This window comes from Triticum urartu, unplaced genomic scaffold, assembly GCF_056163025.1.
Source record: "Triticum urartu cultivar PI428250 unplaced genomic scaffold, HENAU_Tu73 scaffold2, whole genome shotgun sequence".
Classification (NCBI taxonomy): Eukaryota; Viridiplantae; Streptophyta; class Magnoliopsida; order Poales; family Poaceae; genus Triticum; species Triticum urartu.
The window spans coordinates 9,666,440-9,680,997 of NW_028260368.1; the positions used below are offsets into that span (position 1 = coordinate 9,666,440).

The 14,558-nt window shown below is 36.8% G+C and overlaps 1 non-coding gene across 1 annotated transcript; it reads right to left on the reverse strand.

Moving 5' to 3' along the window:
* Positions 1-11,347: 11,347 nt before the first annotated feature.
* Positions 11,348-11,435, reverse strand: TRNAS-GCU (transfer RNA serine (anticodon GCU)). Its single transcript has one exon. It is a non-coding gene; the product is annotated as a tRNA-Ser (tRNA).
* Positions 11,436-14,558: the final 3,123 nt, after the last annotated feature.

A 14,558-nucleotide genomic window follows, 5' to 3' on the forward strand; every position in this document is an offset into this window, starting at 1 on the left:
AAGGATTGCACCAGAGCACCTTCTACTTCTAATAGGCCATGAACTATAGATAGAGAAGAATCATTCTGAGCGAGAGTACATAAGAAGCGATCCACTTTTTTTCATCGGTTCCAGGGGAAGACCAAAGATCTTGCGCGGCAGGTCCGCCAGAAAAACTCAAAAGAGAAAGAAGTCTCGTTAATCTCTTCATGCTCGTTCCAAGTTCGAAGTACCTTTTGGCCAAAGAAAAACCCGCTTCCTGACACGATTGCCTCTTTATCTTTATATAGATAGATTCTATGGGGTTATTACTTAGTAAGTCTATTTTGTACAAGAGCCCCTCCTATCTGATAGAAAAGGGTCCCATGATCCCGAGCCGATCTTACCTTGGCTCGCAAACCCCAAGTTTGTCTATGAAGAGCTAATCTAATTGTATTTTTTTCTAGAATGGATTTCTTATGTGGAATACTAATGGATAGGGCTTCGTTGCTAAGTGCTACAAGATCTAGTGCACTGGAACTCGTGGTTATGGACCCGAATCCTTTAGTATGGAACATTGTCTTTTCCAAGTAAAAACCCCTAGTATATGAAAGAATGAAAAGGTGCTTTCGTTCTTGTGGAATAAGAAGCCCTCGTACCTTAATGAAAGGAAAATCGTAATTTTTCGTTAGGTATTTGACCAAATAGGATCGTCCAGTTCCTACAGAACCTATCACTAAAATACCCGATAGGGCTAAGCGGAACGAAAAGGGTTTTCCATGAGATGGTAAATGAAAACGATTAGTCCCACACGAGGTTTGGGAATAAGTGATTGTCTGATAATGAGCAAGGAATATACGTCTTTCTGCTAAAGAGGATCTATTAAACTCATAATTCATTAGATCCTTGTTATCAATGCCAACTAGGTATCATAAGTAAATGGATCCCGGTTGTTCAATCCTTTGATAACCAAGGTCATTCTTTGCTAAAGAGAAATGATCACTATGAGTCAGACTCAATAGAATTGGATCCATTCCAAATAGCGAGAATTAGGATTCTTGATCCCTCTCAATCTCTCTTTCAATTCGAGGATCCAGAGAGGTGTTTTCATAGTCATCTCCGAATATTTGCCATCTCGGAATATTTTCGATTTCATTTTTCTATGATATGTCTTTCTATATGAAAATTGGTTATTTACGATGTACGATGATCCCTGTTAAGCATCCATGGCTGAATGGTTAAAGCGCCCAACTCATAATTGGTAAATTTGCGGGTTCAATTCCTGCTGGATGCACACGAACGGGAACATTCCATAAGTCTATTGGAACTGGCTCTCTATCCATGGAATCTCATCCATCATCCATACATAACGAATTGGTATGGTATATTCATACCATAACATAAGAACAATAAGAACTCGAATTCTTATCGATACTGGAACTCAGAGCATAGGAGGGAAAGTCGATTTATGGATGGAATCAAATACGCAGTATTTACAGAAAAAAGTCTTCGTTTATTGGGAAAGAATCAATATACTTTTAATGTCGAATCGGGATTCACTAAGACAGAAATAAAGCATTGGGTCGAACTCTTCTTTGGTGTTAAGGTGGTAGCTGTGAATAGCCATCGACTACCTGGAAAAGGTAGAAGAATAGGACCTATTCTGGGCCATACAATGCATTACAGACGTATGATCATTACCCTTCAACCGGGTTATTCTATTCCACTTCTAGATAGAGAAAAAAACTAAAGGAGAATACTTAATAATACGGCGAAACATTTATACAAAACACCTATCCCGAGCACACGCAAGGGAACCGTAGACAGGCAAGTGAAATCCAATCCACGAAATAATTTGATCCATGGACGGCACCGTTGTGGTAAAGGTCGTAATTCCAGAGGAATCATTACCGCAAGGCATAGAGGGGGAGGTCATAAGCGCCTATACCGTAAAATAGATTTTCGACGGAATCAAAAAGACATATCTGGTAGAATCGTAACCATAGAATACGACCCTAATCGAAATGCATACATTTGTCTCATACACTATGGGGATGGTGAGAAGAGATATATTTTACATCCCAGAGGGGCTATAATTGGAGATACTATTGTTTCTGGTACAAAAGTTCCTATATCAATGGGAAATGCCCTACCTTTGAGTGCGGTTTGAACTATTGATTTACGTAATTGGAAGTAACCAATTAGGTTTACGACGAAACCTAGAAATCGATCACTGATCCAATTTGACTACCTCTACGGGATAGACCTCAACAGAAAACTGTTGAGTAACGGCAGCAAGTGATTGAGTTCAGTAGTTCCTCATAGAAAATTATTGGCTCTAGAGATATGGTAATATGGAGAAGACAAAATTGTTTGAAGCACGCACAGAACCGGAAGCGCCCCTTGTTTCAAAGAGAGGAGGACGGGTTATTCACATTTAATTTGATGGTCAGAGGCAAATTGAAAGCTAAGCAGTGGTAATTAAGACCCCCGGGGGAAAATAGGGATGTCTCCTACGTTACCCATAATATGTGGAAGTATCGACGTAATTTCATAGAGTCATTCGATCTGAATGCTACATGAAGAACATAAGCCAGATGACGGAACGCAGAGACCTAGGATGTAGAAGATCATAACATGAGCGATTCGGCAGATTTGGATTCCTTTCCTATATATCCACTCATGTGGTACTTCATCATATGATTCATATAAGATCCATCTGTCTAGAGATCGTCATATACATCTAGAAAGCCGTATGCTTTGGAAGAAGCTTGTACAGTTTGGGAAGGGGTTTTTTGAGAGAAAAGAAGAATCTACTTCAACCGATATGCCCTTAGGCACGGCCATGCATAACATAGAAATCACACGTGGAAGGGGTGGGCAATTAGCTAGAGCAGCAGGTGCTGTAGCGAAACTCATTGCAAAAGAGGGTAAATCGGCCACTTTAAGATTACCATCTGGGGAGGTCCGTTTAGTATCCCAAAACTGCTTAGCAACAGTCGGACAAGTGGGTAATGTTGGGGTGAACCAAAAAAGTTTGGGTAGAGCCGGATCTAAGTGTTGGCTAGGTAAACGCCCCGTAGTAAGAGGGGTAGTTATGAACCCTGTGGACCACCCCCATGGGGGCGGTGAAGGGAAAGCTCCCATTGGTAGAAAAAAACCCACAACCCCTTGGGGTTATCCTGCGCTTGGAAGAAGAACTAGGAAAAGGAAAAAATATAGCGATAGTTTTATTCTTCGTCGCCGTAAGTAAATACGTAACTAGGAATATGGAAAATTGCATTTTTGGAATTTGCAATAATGCGATGGGCGAACGACGGGAATTGAACCCGCGCATGGTGGATTCACAATCCACTGCCTTGATCCACTTGGCTACATCCGCCCCTTATCCAGCTAAAGGATTTTTTTCTTTTTTCCATTGATCATTATTCTATTTATTCTGACCTCCGTACTTCGATCGAGATATTGGACATAGAATGCCACTCTTTAAAAAGGAAAAAAGGAGTAATCAGCTGTGACACGAAAAAAAACGAATCCTTTTGTAGCTCATCATTTATTGGCAAAGATAGAAAAGGTCAATATGAAGGAGGAGAAAGAAACAATAGTAACGTGGTCCCGGGCATCTAGCATTCTACCCACAATGGTTGGCCATACAATCGCGATTCATAATGGAAAGGAACATATACCTATTTACATAACAAATCCTATGGTAGGTCGCAAATTGGGGGAATTCGTGCCTACTCGGCATTTCACGAGTTATGAAAATGCAAGAAAGGATACTAAATCTCGTCGTTAACTGAATTCTGAATAGAAAGATTAAGAAGAAAAAAAGATTCAAAATAAAGACAGAAATACCCAATATCTTGCTAGAACAAGATATTGGGTATTTCTGTCTTCAAAAATTCTTATATGTTAGCAGAAAAACCTTATCCATTAATAGATGGAACTTCAACAGCAGCTAAGTCTAGAGGGAAGTTGTGAGCATTACGTTCGTGCATTACTTCCATACCAAGGTTAGCACGGTTGATGATATCAGCCCAAGTATTAATAACGCGACCTTGACTATCAACTACAGATTGGTTGAAATTGAAACCATTTAGGTTGAAAGCCATAGTACTAATACCTAAAGCAGTGAACCAGATTCCTACTACAGGCCAAGCAGCCAAGAAGAAGTGTAAAGAACGAGAGTTGTTGAAACTAGCATATTGGAAGATTAATCGGCCAAAATAACCATGAGCAGCCACAATATTATAAGTTTCTTCCTCTTGACCAAATTTGTAACCCTCATTAGCGGATTCATTTTCAGTAGTTTCCCTGATCAAACTAGAGGTTACCAAGGAACCATGCATAGCACTGAATAGGGAACCGCCGAATACACCAGCTACACCTAACATGTGGAATGGATGCATAAGGATGTTGTGCTCTGCCTGGAATACAATCATAAAGTTGAAAGTACCAGAGATTCCTAAAGGCATACCATCAGAAAAGCTTCCTTGACCAATAGGGTAAATCAAGAAAACAGCAGTAGCAGCTGCAACAGGAGCTGAATATGCAACAGCAATCCAAGGACGCATACCCAGACGGAAACTAAGTTCCCACTCACGACCCATATAACAAGCTACACCAAGTAAGAAGTGTAGAACAATTAGCTCATAAGGACCACCATTGTATAACCACTCATCAACAGATGCAGCTTCCCAAATTGGGTAAAAGTGCAATCCGATCGCCGCAGAAGTAGGGATAATAGCACCAGAGATAATATTGTTTCCATAAAGTAAAGAACCAGAAACAGGCTCACGAATACCATCAATATCTACTGGAGGGGCAGCGATGAAGGCGATAATAAATACAGAAGTTGCGGTCAATAAGGTAGGGATCATCAAAACACCGAACCATCCGATGTAAAGACGATTTTCAGTGCTAGTTATCCAGTTGCAGAAGCGACCCCACAGGCTTGTACTTTCGCGTCTCTCTAAAATTGCAGTCATGGTAAGATCTTGGTTTATTCAAATTGCAAGGACTCCCAAGCACACGTATTAACTAGAATATAGATAATAGAAGGCTTGTTATTTAACAGTATAACATAGACTATATACCAATGTCAACCAAGTCAGCCCAAAGATTAGCTATCCATATAACTAAATTAACCAAACCAATAATTTTGTATTTGTAAATGAAGTGAGTCAAAGTGAAAAACTTTGATGGGTCTTTTCTATATGGGTTGCCCGGGACTCGAACCCGGAACTAGTCGGATGGAGTAGATAATTCTTCCTTGTTACAATAGAGAAAAATCCCTCCCCAAATCGTGCTTGCATTTTTCATTGCACACGACTTTCCCTATGTAGAAATAGCCAATTTCTATTCCAAAGAGGAAGTTCTACTAATTTTTTTAATTAGTAAGTTGATTCACCTACTCTTTATTATAATAAAAAGAACATTTCAGAATGAAAAATAGAAAAGTTTTTTCTTGATCATTTATCAACCCTTTCCTGTTTCTTAATTTCGTCTAATGATTAATTAAGAGGGTTGACCAGGTCATTGATACGTATAATATCCAAATACCAAATACGCTCAGTGTGTGATCCACAGAAAGAAAAAAGAGTTGTTTTGGTGAACATCAAAGAAAAAACTTGCTCTTCTTCCATAAAAAATTCTTCTAAAAATGCCGAACCCAATCGTTGCATAAAAGTTCGTACCGTGCTTTTATGTTTACGAGCTAAAGTTCTAGCACATGAAAGTCGAAGTATATACTTTAGTCGATACAAAGTCCGTTTTTTCGAAGATCCACTATGATAATGAAAAAGATTTCTACATATCCGACCAAATCGATCAAGAATATCCCAATCTGATAAATCTGTCCAAATGGGTTTACTAATAGGATGCCCCGATCCAGTACAAAATTGAGCTTTTGATAAGTATCCTATGAGGAGAGTAGCGGGGACTATGGTATCGAATTTTTTCATTCGAGTATCTATTAGAAATGAATTCTCCAGCATTTGATTCCTTACTAACAAAGAACTTTTTTGTACACTTGAAAGGTACCCCATAAAATCGAAGCAAGAGTTTGCTAATTGGTTTATATGGATTCTTCGCGGCTGAGTCCAAAAACAGAAATAATATTGCCAGAAATTGATAAGGTAGCATTTCCATTTCTTCTTCAAAAAAAAAGTGCCTTTTGATGCAAGAATTGCCTTTCCTTGATATCGAACATAATGCATAAGAGGATCCATAAAGAACCATAGGGTTTTCCGAGAAAAACCAGGGTACATTATCCCAAAATGTTCCATCTTCCTAGAAAAGTGGATTCGTTCCAGAAAAGTTCCAGAAGATGCTAATGGTAAGCAAGAAGATTGTTTACGAAGAAACAACAAAAAAAATTCATATTCTGATACATAAGAGTTATATAGGAATTGAAATAGTCTTTTATTTTCTTTTTGAAAAAAAAAAATGGATTTCATTGAAGTAATAAAACTATTCCAATTCGAATAATAGTTGAGAAAGAATCGCAATAAATGCAAAGATGGAACATCTTGGATACGGTATTGAAGGAGTTGAACCAGGATTTCCAAATGGATAGGATAGGGTATTTCTATATGTGATAGATAATCCAAATGCAAAAATTTGTCTTCTAAAAAGGGAAATATTGAATGAATAGAGCGTAAATTCTGAAACTTTGGTATTTCTTTTTCTTTCAGACAAAAAAATTCCCGTAGCGAGAATGGGATTTCCACAACGATCGCAAACCCTTCAGATAGAATCTGAGAATAAAACTCAGAATAAAAATAATTTTTGTAATCCAATAATCGATCTTGGTTAGGATGATTAACCGAGTTATCCAAAAAATTCTGCTGATACATTCGAATAATTAAACGTTTCACAAGTAGTGAACTAAATTTCTTGTTATTACAACTAACAACTATTTCCACAGGTTCAGAACCATTTAATCCATAATGGTGGGCAAATGCATAAATATATTCCTGAAAGAGAAGTGGGTAGACAAAGTATTGTTGACGAGATTTATGTTTTTCTGAATACCCTTCGAATTTTTCCATTTGTATTTCTACTTGAATCAGAGAGAAGAAGCATTTCTCGGTTTATCGAATGATGATACATAGTGCAATATGGTCAGAACAGGGTGTTGCATTTTTAATACAAACCCTGGAAAGAAAGGGAGTCTAATCCACAGATCTTTTTCTGCTCCTTTTCTACCCAATTAGTTTATGTTTGTTCTAATTAAAAAAAAAGAACAGAACAAGTTTTTTATTTTTGCAGGCCAATCGCTCTTTTGACTTTGGAATACAGCCTCTTTATCAATATACTGCTTCTTTTACACATTCAATCCATAACATCCCTTATTCAATCCATAATCAAGAATAATTAGGATTTCTAAAAAAAAAAAGAAAAAATAAAGGGTCCACTCATAGGAAAACCCAACCTTTCCCCGCATCCGGCACTAATCTATTTTTAACGTCTAATTAGAGCGGGGAATCATTCCAATTAGGAAGTTCAGCTCGTTGCTTTTTATTTTACCAGAATTGGAGCCAGGCTCTATCCATTTATTCATTAGACCCAGAAAATCGTAATTTTGGATTCCATTCAAAAAAGATTGATTTTATTACGACATGCTATTTTTTCCATTCATTACCTTTGAGGATCAGTCGTGGTCTTCTAGACTCTACCAAGAGTCTGGACGAATTTGTTGTTTCATCCAAATGTGTAAAAGATCATAGTCGCACTTAAAAGCCGAGTACTCTACCATTGAGTTAGCAACCCAGATAAAAAAAGGATCTTAGATACGATCGAAATCCAAAAATCAATGGAATTACACCGCGCGCTTCTGTCAAAACATTGAACTAGCAAGACATCAAAAGATTTTTTTTATCGACCATGAAAAACACTCAAATGCCAAAACGAACAGGTCCGGTGAAATTCCACTAAAGTAAAGTTAAAAAAAGAGCGACCCTAATCACGATGGCCAAATTCTCCTTATTTTTAGCGATTTTTATTAACAAAAAATATATATTATAAAAAATATATATTATATTGTATGAGAATACATGCAAGAGGAACACCCTTATCATTTGAGCGAAGTGTAGGCGGAAAAATTGAATATGGAGTGAGGATAAAGAGACCCATCTATCTACAAATTCTATTTGTTCAATAGACCTTTGTCAATGGAAATACAATGGTAAGAAAACAAATTAGATAGAAAAAGTAAATAAAATAGGGGCTTATGTTGGATTGGCACGATATAATATAAATCCAAATAGGATTAAAAAAGAGGTAAATTGTGTCTAAATAATTAGACAACTAGGAATACTAATAATCTTCTCCTATCCTATTTTTTGATTCATTTAGTTCTTCAATTAACTCAAAGTTCTTTCTTTTTCTTTAAAGAATTCTGCCTTCCTTAAAATATCATAAACAGTTCTTGTTGGTTGAGCACCCTTTTCAAGGAAATAGAGAATAGCTGGAACATTTAAACAAGTTTGATTCTTTATCGGATCATAAAAACCTACTTTTTGAAGATCTCTTCCTTCTCTTCGAGATCGAACATCAATTGCAACGATTCGATAGACAGCTTATTGGGATAGATGTAGATAAACAACGCCCCCCCCTAGAAACGTATATGAGGTTTTCTCCTCATACGGCTCGAGAAAATGATTCGAATTTCTGTCGATAATAATAGAAATTAGACTATGACGTGCATTAATTTCCTTACAGAAAAAACAAATTTCATTTATACTCATGACTCAAGTGGGCTAATTTTGCCTGACAAACTTCGAAGGCAAAATCCTTCCAAAATTTTTGAGTCGTCTTTAAACTCTTTTCTTTGTCTCATTTCGAACGAATTGACTTTTATTCCTTATTCTAATCCAACTCTGTTGTTGAGACAATTGAAAATTGTGTTTACTTGTTCTGGAATCCTTTATCTTTGATTTGTGAAATCCTTGGGTTTAGACATTACTTCGGGAATTCCTATTTTTTTCTTTCAAAAGAGTAGCAACATACCCTTTTTTCTTATTTCCTTCGATAAAGCATTTATCTCTTCTATAGAAATCTAATAAGAGGGATTGATTCTGATATACTTTTATTGGACTTTCTTCTTATTTTAACCTTTCGATTTATTTCTATATTAAGGATAGACTGACAAAGTTGGCCTAATTTATTAGTTTTCACTAACCCTAGATTCTTTCCCTTGATAAAAAAAATTCTGTCCTCTCGAGCTCCATCGTGTACTATGTTACTTAAACCCAGCGCAAATTTGGTTCGGAACGAATAGAACAGGCTATGTCGAGCCAAGAGCATTTTCATTACTATGGAAAATGATGGATAGCAAAATCCACAATCGATCATGTCCTTCAAGTCGCACGTTGCTTTCTACCACATCGTTTTAAACGAAGTTTTACCATAACAAACATTCCTCTTTTCATTGCAAAGTGGTATAGAGAATTGATCCAATATGGATGGAATCATGAATAGTCATTGGTTTAGTTTTTTTATACTAATTAAAACTTGCTATCTATGGAGCAATATGGATAAAAGAAAGTAAGTATTTATCCGGGAAGCCTCCGCCAAGATCCAATTTATTTAAACCCATATTAAAATTCTATCATATGAATGAAACATAGTTTGAAAAAGACGACTAAACAAGTTTGCTTAAAACTTATTTATTCTTAAATTTCCACCCTCAACGGATGGCTCGAGATGATCAATCTTGAAGTGAGAAAAGAAGGATTGACTCTTCCTCAATAAATAAACTATCAACCTCCAAAAAAGTTTAATTAATTTAATTACTAGAATTAGAATTCTAGTAGTAATATATTTTTTCAGTACCAAAAACAATTAACTATAATAACTAAATAAACTATTCCAATGAAAAGATTGAAAGTTTTTGGTAGTTATAGAATTCTCGTACTTCTTCAACTCGAATACCAAAAGGAAGAAAAAAATATGACTAAGTGATTTTATAGTAGAGGCATATCCTGAATGTGCTTGATAGATCCCATTTTTTCATGAAAATAAAGATAGTCAATTTGACTGGACTTAAGACTTTATTATGTTTTCTGAGAAAGAATAAGATATCATTATTCTCTTTAATAAACTTTTGTCTCGTACGGAATACTATATGATTTCACCGTTTGTTTCATCAGAAACAATCTGGGACGGAAGGATTCGAACCTCCGAGTAACGGGACCAAAACCCGCTGCCTTACCACTTGGCCACGCCCCATTTCGGGTTTTATGCGACACTAATAAACACTAGTATGTTTATTTGTTATTCGTCAATACCATTTCAATTACATAAAAAAGGAGGGATATTCTCTTGCTAGTATTCTACACATGCGGATAATATAGAATCAAAAAAATGCATTGATCATTACATGGAATTCTATTAAGATATTATATGAAAGTCGAATTTATTCCACTCTCATTTGAGAGTGCGAATACAAGGAGGTATTTTGTGTTTGGGAAAGTCCGAAGAAAAAAGATTTTGAATCTGCCTTTTCCTTCTTTCCCTTAAAAAAATAACTCAAGAAAAATCCAATTATTTACTCTACAAGAATGAAATGCTTGTTATGCCTAATATACTTAGTTTAACCTGTATCTGTTTTAATTCTGTTCTTTATCCTACTAGTTTTTTCTTTGCCAAATTACCCGAAGCTTATGCTATTTTCAATCCAATCGTGGATATTATGCCTGTTATACCTCTATTCTTTTTTCTATTAGCCTTTGTTTGGCAAGCTGCTGTAAGTTTTCGATGAAATCTTTAGTACTCTGTATGCCAAATTGAATGATGTGTTCATTCCAAAAAAATTTTAAAATGGGTAAAAGCCGAGAAGTTTTATATTTTTATATTATGAACCTTCGATTCTAAAATTTAAATTCTTCTACATTGAATGGGTAGCTACAGCAATAAATTTGGATCAGCCTTTCTACTCCCCTGCACCTAGGTTGAGCAGGTACCTAAAGGTACCTACACAATACCTAACCACCTAACCCTATTTTTGCTATTGATAAGAGTGCTTATTATAAAAGAATTCTTGCAATTTTTTTCAAGAATTCTTTTTTGCATTTTTAGGTATAAAAAAAAACCATCCTAGTGGATCCGTGTGGTAAGGAAAAACTGGTAATCTATTCCTTAAAAAAAAATCTTGGAGATTATGTAATGCTTACTCTCAAACTTTTTGTTTATACAGTAGTGATATTCTTTGTTTCACTCTTTATCTTTGGATTCTTATCTAATGACCCAGGACGGAATCCTGGACGCGAGGAGTAAAAATTCAGTTTTTTTTTTTCTTATTGGATTTGTTTCGTACATTTATCTATGAGAAAATCCGGGGGTCAGAATTCTTTCCAATTCGAAAGTCCCAAATGATCCAAGGGAGCGGAAAGAGAGGGATTCGAACCCTCGGTACAAAAAAATTGTACAACGGATTAGCAATCCGCCGCTTTAGTCCACTCAGCCATCTCTCCACGTTCCAAAGCGAAAGGTTTCCGTGATATGATATAGGCAAGAAATAAGAAATAACGGTTGCAAAAAACCCCTTTTTTTTCTTTCAAAAGTCTATAAAAATTATATTGCCAATTCCATTTTAATTATATTCTTTTTTCTTAATGTTAATAAAAAAAGAAGAAAATTCTTGTTTTTTCTTTCTAAAAATCGATATTGGCCGAGAGACAATCAAATAGATTTTCTCTTTAGCGGGCATTTCCATATAGGACTTGTTATAATTATAATAAAACAAGCAGGTTATATAAAAAAAACGCTTTTTTTGTCGATTATTTATCAAGAAAGCAAAAAGGGTTCTTATCAAATCCACCATAAAATTGGAAAGAAGCATAAAGTAAGTAGACCTGACTCCTTTAATGATGCCTCTATCCGCTATTCTGATATATAAATTCGATGTAGATGAAATTGTATAAGCGAATTTTTTTTATTTCCTTAGACTTAGACCGCGCAAGACAAGAATTTTTCGCTATTTACGATTTCATATTCTTGTTACTAGATGTTCTATAGGAATAAGAAGAAATCGCAACTCCTTTGCGCTACACATAAAATTGGATTTCGAAGGTCCATTTTTTTTTTTCAGAATCCTCTATTATTTTAGTTCTTCCACCCATGCAATAGAGAGGGAATGGGAAAAGAAGGGTTACTTTTATTTGCATTTTTCCCTTAAAAGATAGACTTTGAAATAGGAGTCTTGGAATAATGCTGAATTCAAAGGTTTATTTCTTTCTATAGTATAAGAAAAACAATTTATTTCTATTTCTATAGTATAAGAAAAACAAATAAATAGTATAAGAAAAACAAATCGAATCAAATTCATGGATTTACCACGACCTCGGTTGTGACTGTGACTCCATAGATAAAAATGGGAAATTTCTCTCTTCGAGACCATTGAAAAAGGGCATTGAACGAGAAAGAAATCGTCCACAGATAATAAAACTATCATATGCCTTGGAAAGTGATATGAGGTGCTCGGAAATGGTTGAAGTAATTGAATAGGAGGATCACTATGACTATAGCCCTTGGTAGAATTCCTAAAGAAGAAAATGATCTATTTGATACTATGGATGACTGGTTACGAAGGGACCGTTTCGTTTTTGTAGGATGGTCTGGCCTATTGCTCTTTCCTTGTGCTTATTTCGCTTTAGGGGGTTGGTTTACAGGGACAACTTTTGTAACTTCTTGGTATACCCATGGATTGGCTAGTTCCTATTTGGAAGGTTGTAATTTCTTAACCGCAGCAGTTTCTACCCCTGCCAATAGTTTAGCACACTCTTTGTTGCTACTATGGGGGCCCGAAGCACAAGGAGATTTTACTCGTTGGTGTCAATTAGGCGGTCTATGGACTTTTGTAGCTCTCCACGGGGCTTTTGCACTAATAGGTTTCATGTTACGCCAATTTGAACTTGCTCGGTCTGTTCAATTGCGGCCTTATAATGCAATCTCATTCTCTGGTCCAATTGCTGTTTTTGTTTCTGTATTCCTTATTTATCCACTGGGGCAATCTGGTTGGTTCTTTGCGCCGAGTTTTGGCGTAGCAGCGATATTTCGATTCATCCTTTTCTTCCAAGGATTTCATAATTGGACGTTGAACCCATTTCATATGATGGGAGTTGCCGGAGTATTAGGTGCGGCTCTGCTATGCGCTATTCATGGAGCGACCGTAGAAAACACTCTATTTGAGGACGGTGATGGTGCAAATACCTTCCGTGCTTTTAACCCAACTCAAGCTGAAGAAACTTATTCAATGGTCACTGCTAACCGCTTTTGGTCCCAAATCTTTGGTGTTGCTTTTTCCAATAAACGTTGGTTACATTTCTTTATGCTATTTGTACCCGTCACCGGTTTATGGATGAGTGCTATTGGCGTAGTTGGCTTGGCTCTGAACTTACGTGCCTATGACTTTGTTTCCCAGGAAATCCGTGCAGCGGAAGATCCTGAATTTGAGACTTTCTACACCAAAAATATTCTTTTAAACGAGGGTATTCGTGCGTGGATGGCAGCTCAGGATCAGCCTCATGAAAATCTTATATTCCCTGAGGAGGTTCTACCACGTGGAAACGCTCTTTAATGGAACTTTCGTTTTAGCTGGTCGTGACCAAGAAACCACCGGCTTTGCTTGGTGGGCTGGGAATGCCAGACTTATCAATTTGTCCGGTAAACTGCTTGGAGCTCATGTAGCTCATGCCGGATTAATCGTATTCTGGGCCGGAGCAATGAACCTATTTGAAGTGGCCCATTTCGTACCAGAAAAGCCCATGTATGAACAAGGGTTGATTTTACTTCCACACTTAGCTACTCTAGGTTGGGGAGTAGGGCCAGGGGGGGAAGTTCTAGATACTTTTCCGTACTTTGTATCTGGCGTACTTCACCTAATTTCCTCCGCAGTCTTAGGCTTCGGTGGCATTTATCACGCGCTTCTGGGACCCGAGACTCTTGAGGAATCTTTTCCATTCTTTGGTTATGTCTGGAAAGATAGAAATAAAATGACTACAATTTTGGGTATTCACTTAATTTTGTTAGGTCTAGGTGCTTTTCTTCTAGTACTCAAGGCTCTTTATTTTGGCGGTGTATATGATACCTGGGCCCCTGGGGGGGGAGATGTAAGAAAAATTACCAATTTGACCCTTAGTCCCAGTGTTATATTTGGTTATTTACTAAAATCTCCTTTTGGTGGAGAAGGGTGGATTGTTAGTGTAGATGATTTAGAAGATATAATTGGTGGGCATGTATGGTTGGGTTTTATTTGTGTATTTGGCGGAATTTGGCATATTTTAACCAAACCCTTCGCATGGGCTCGCCGTGCATTTGTATGGTCTGGAGAAGCTTACTTGTCTTATAGTTTAGCTGCTTTATCTGTCTTTGGTTTTATCGCTTGTTGTTTTGTATGGTTCAATAATACAGCTTATCCGAGTGAGTTTTATGGACCCACCGGGCCAGAAGCTTCTCAAGCTCAAGCATTTACTTTTCTAGTTAGAGACCAGCGTCTTGGAGCTAATGTGGGATCCGCTCAAGGACCCACAGGTTTAGGTAAATATCTAATGCGTTCCCCAACTGGGGAGGTTATCTTTGGAGGGGAAACTATGCGT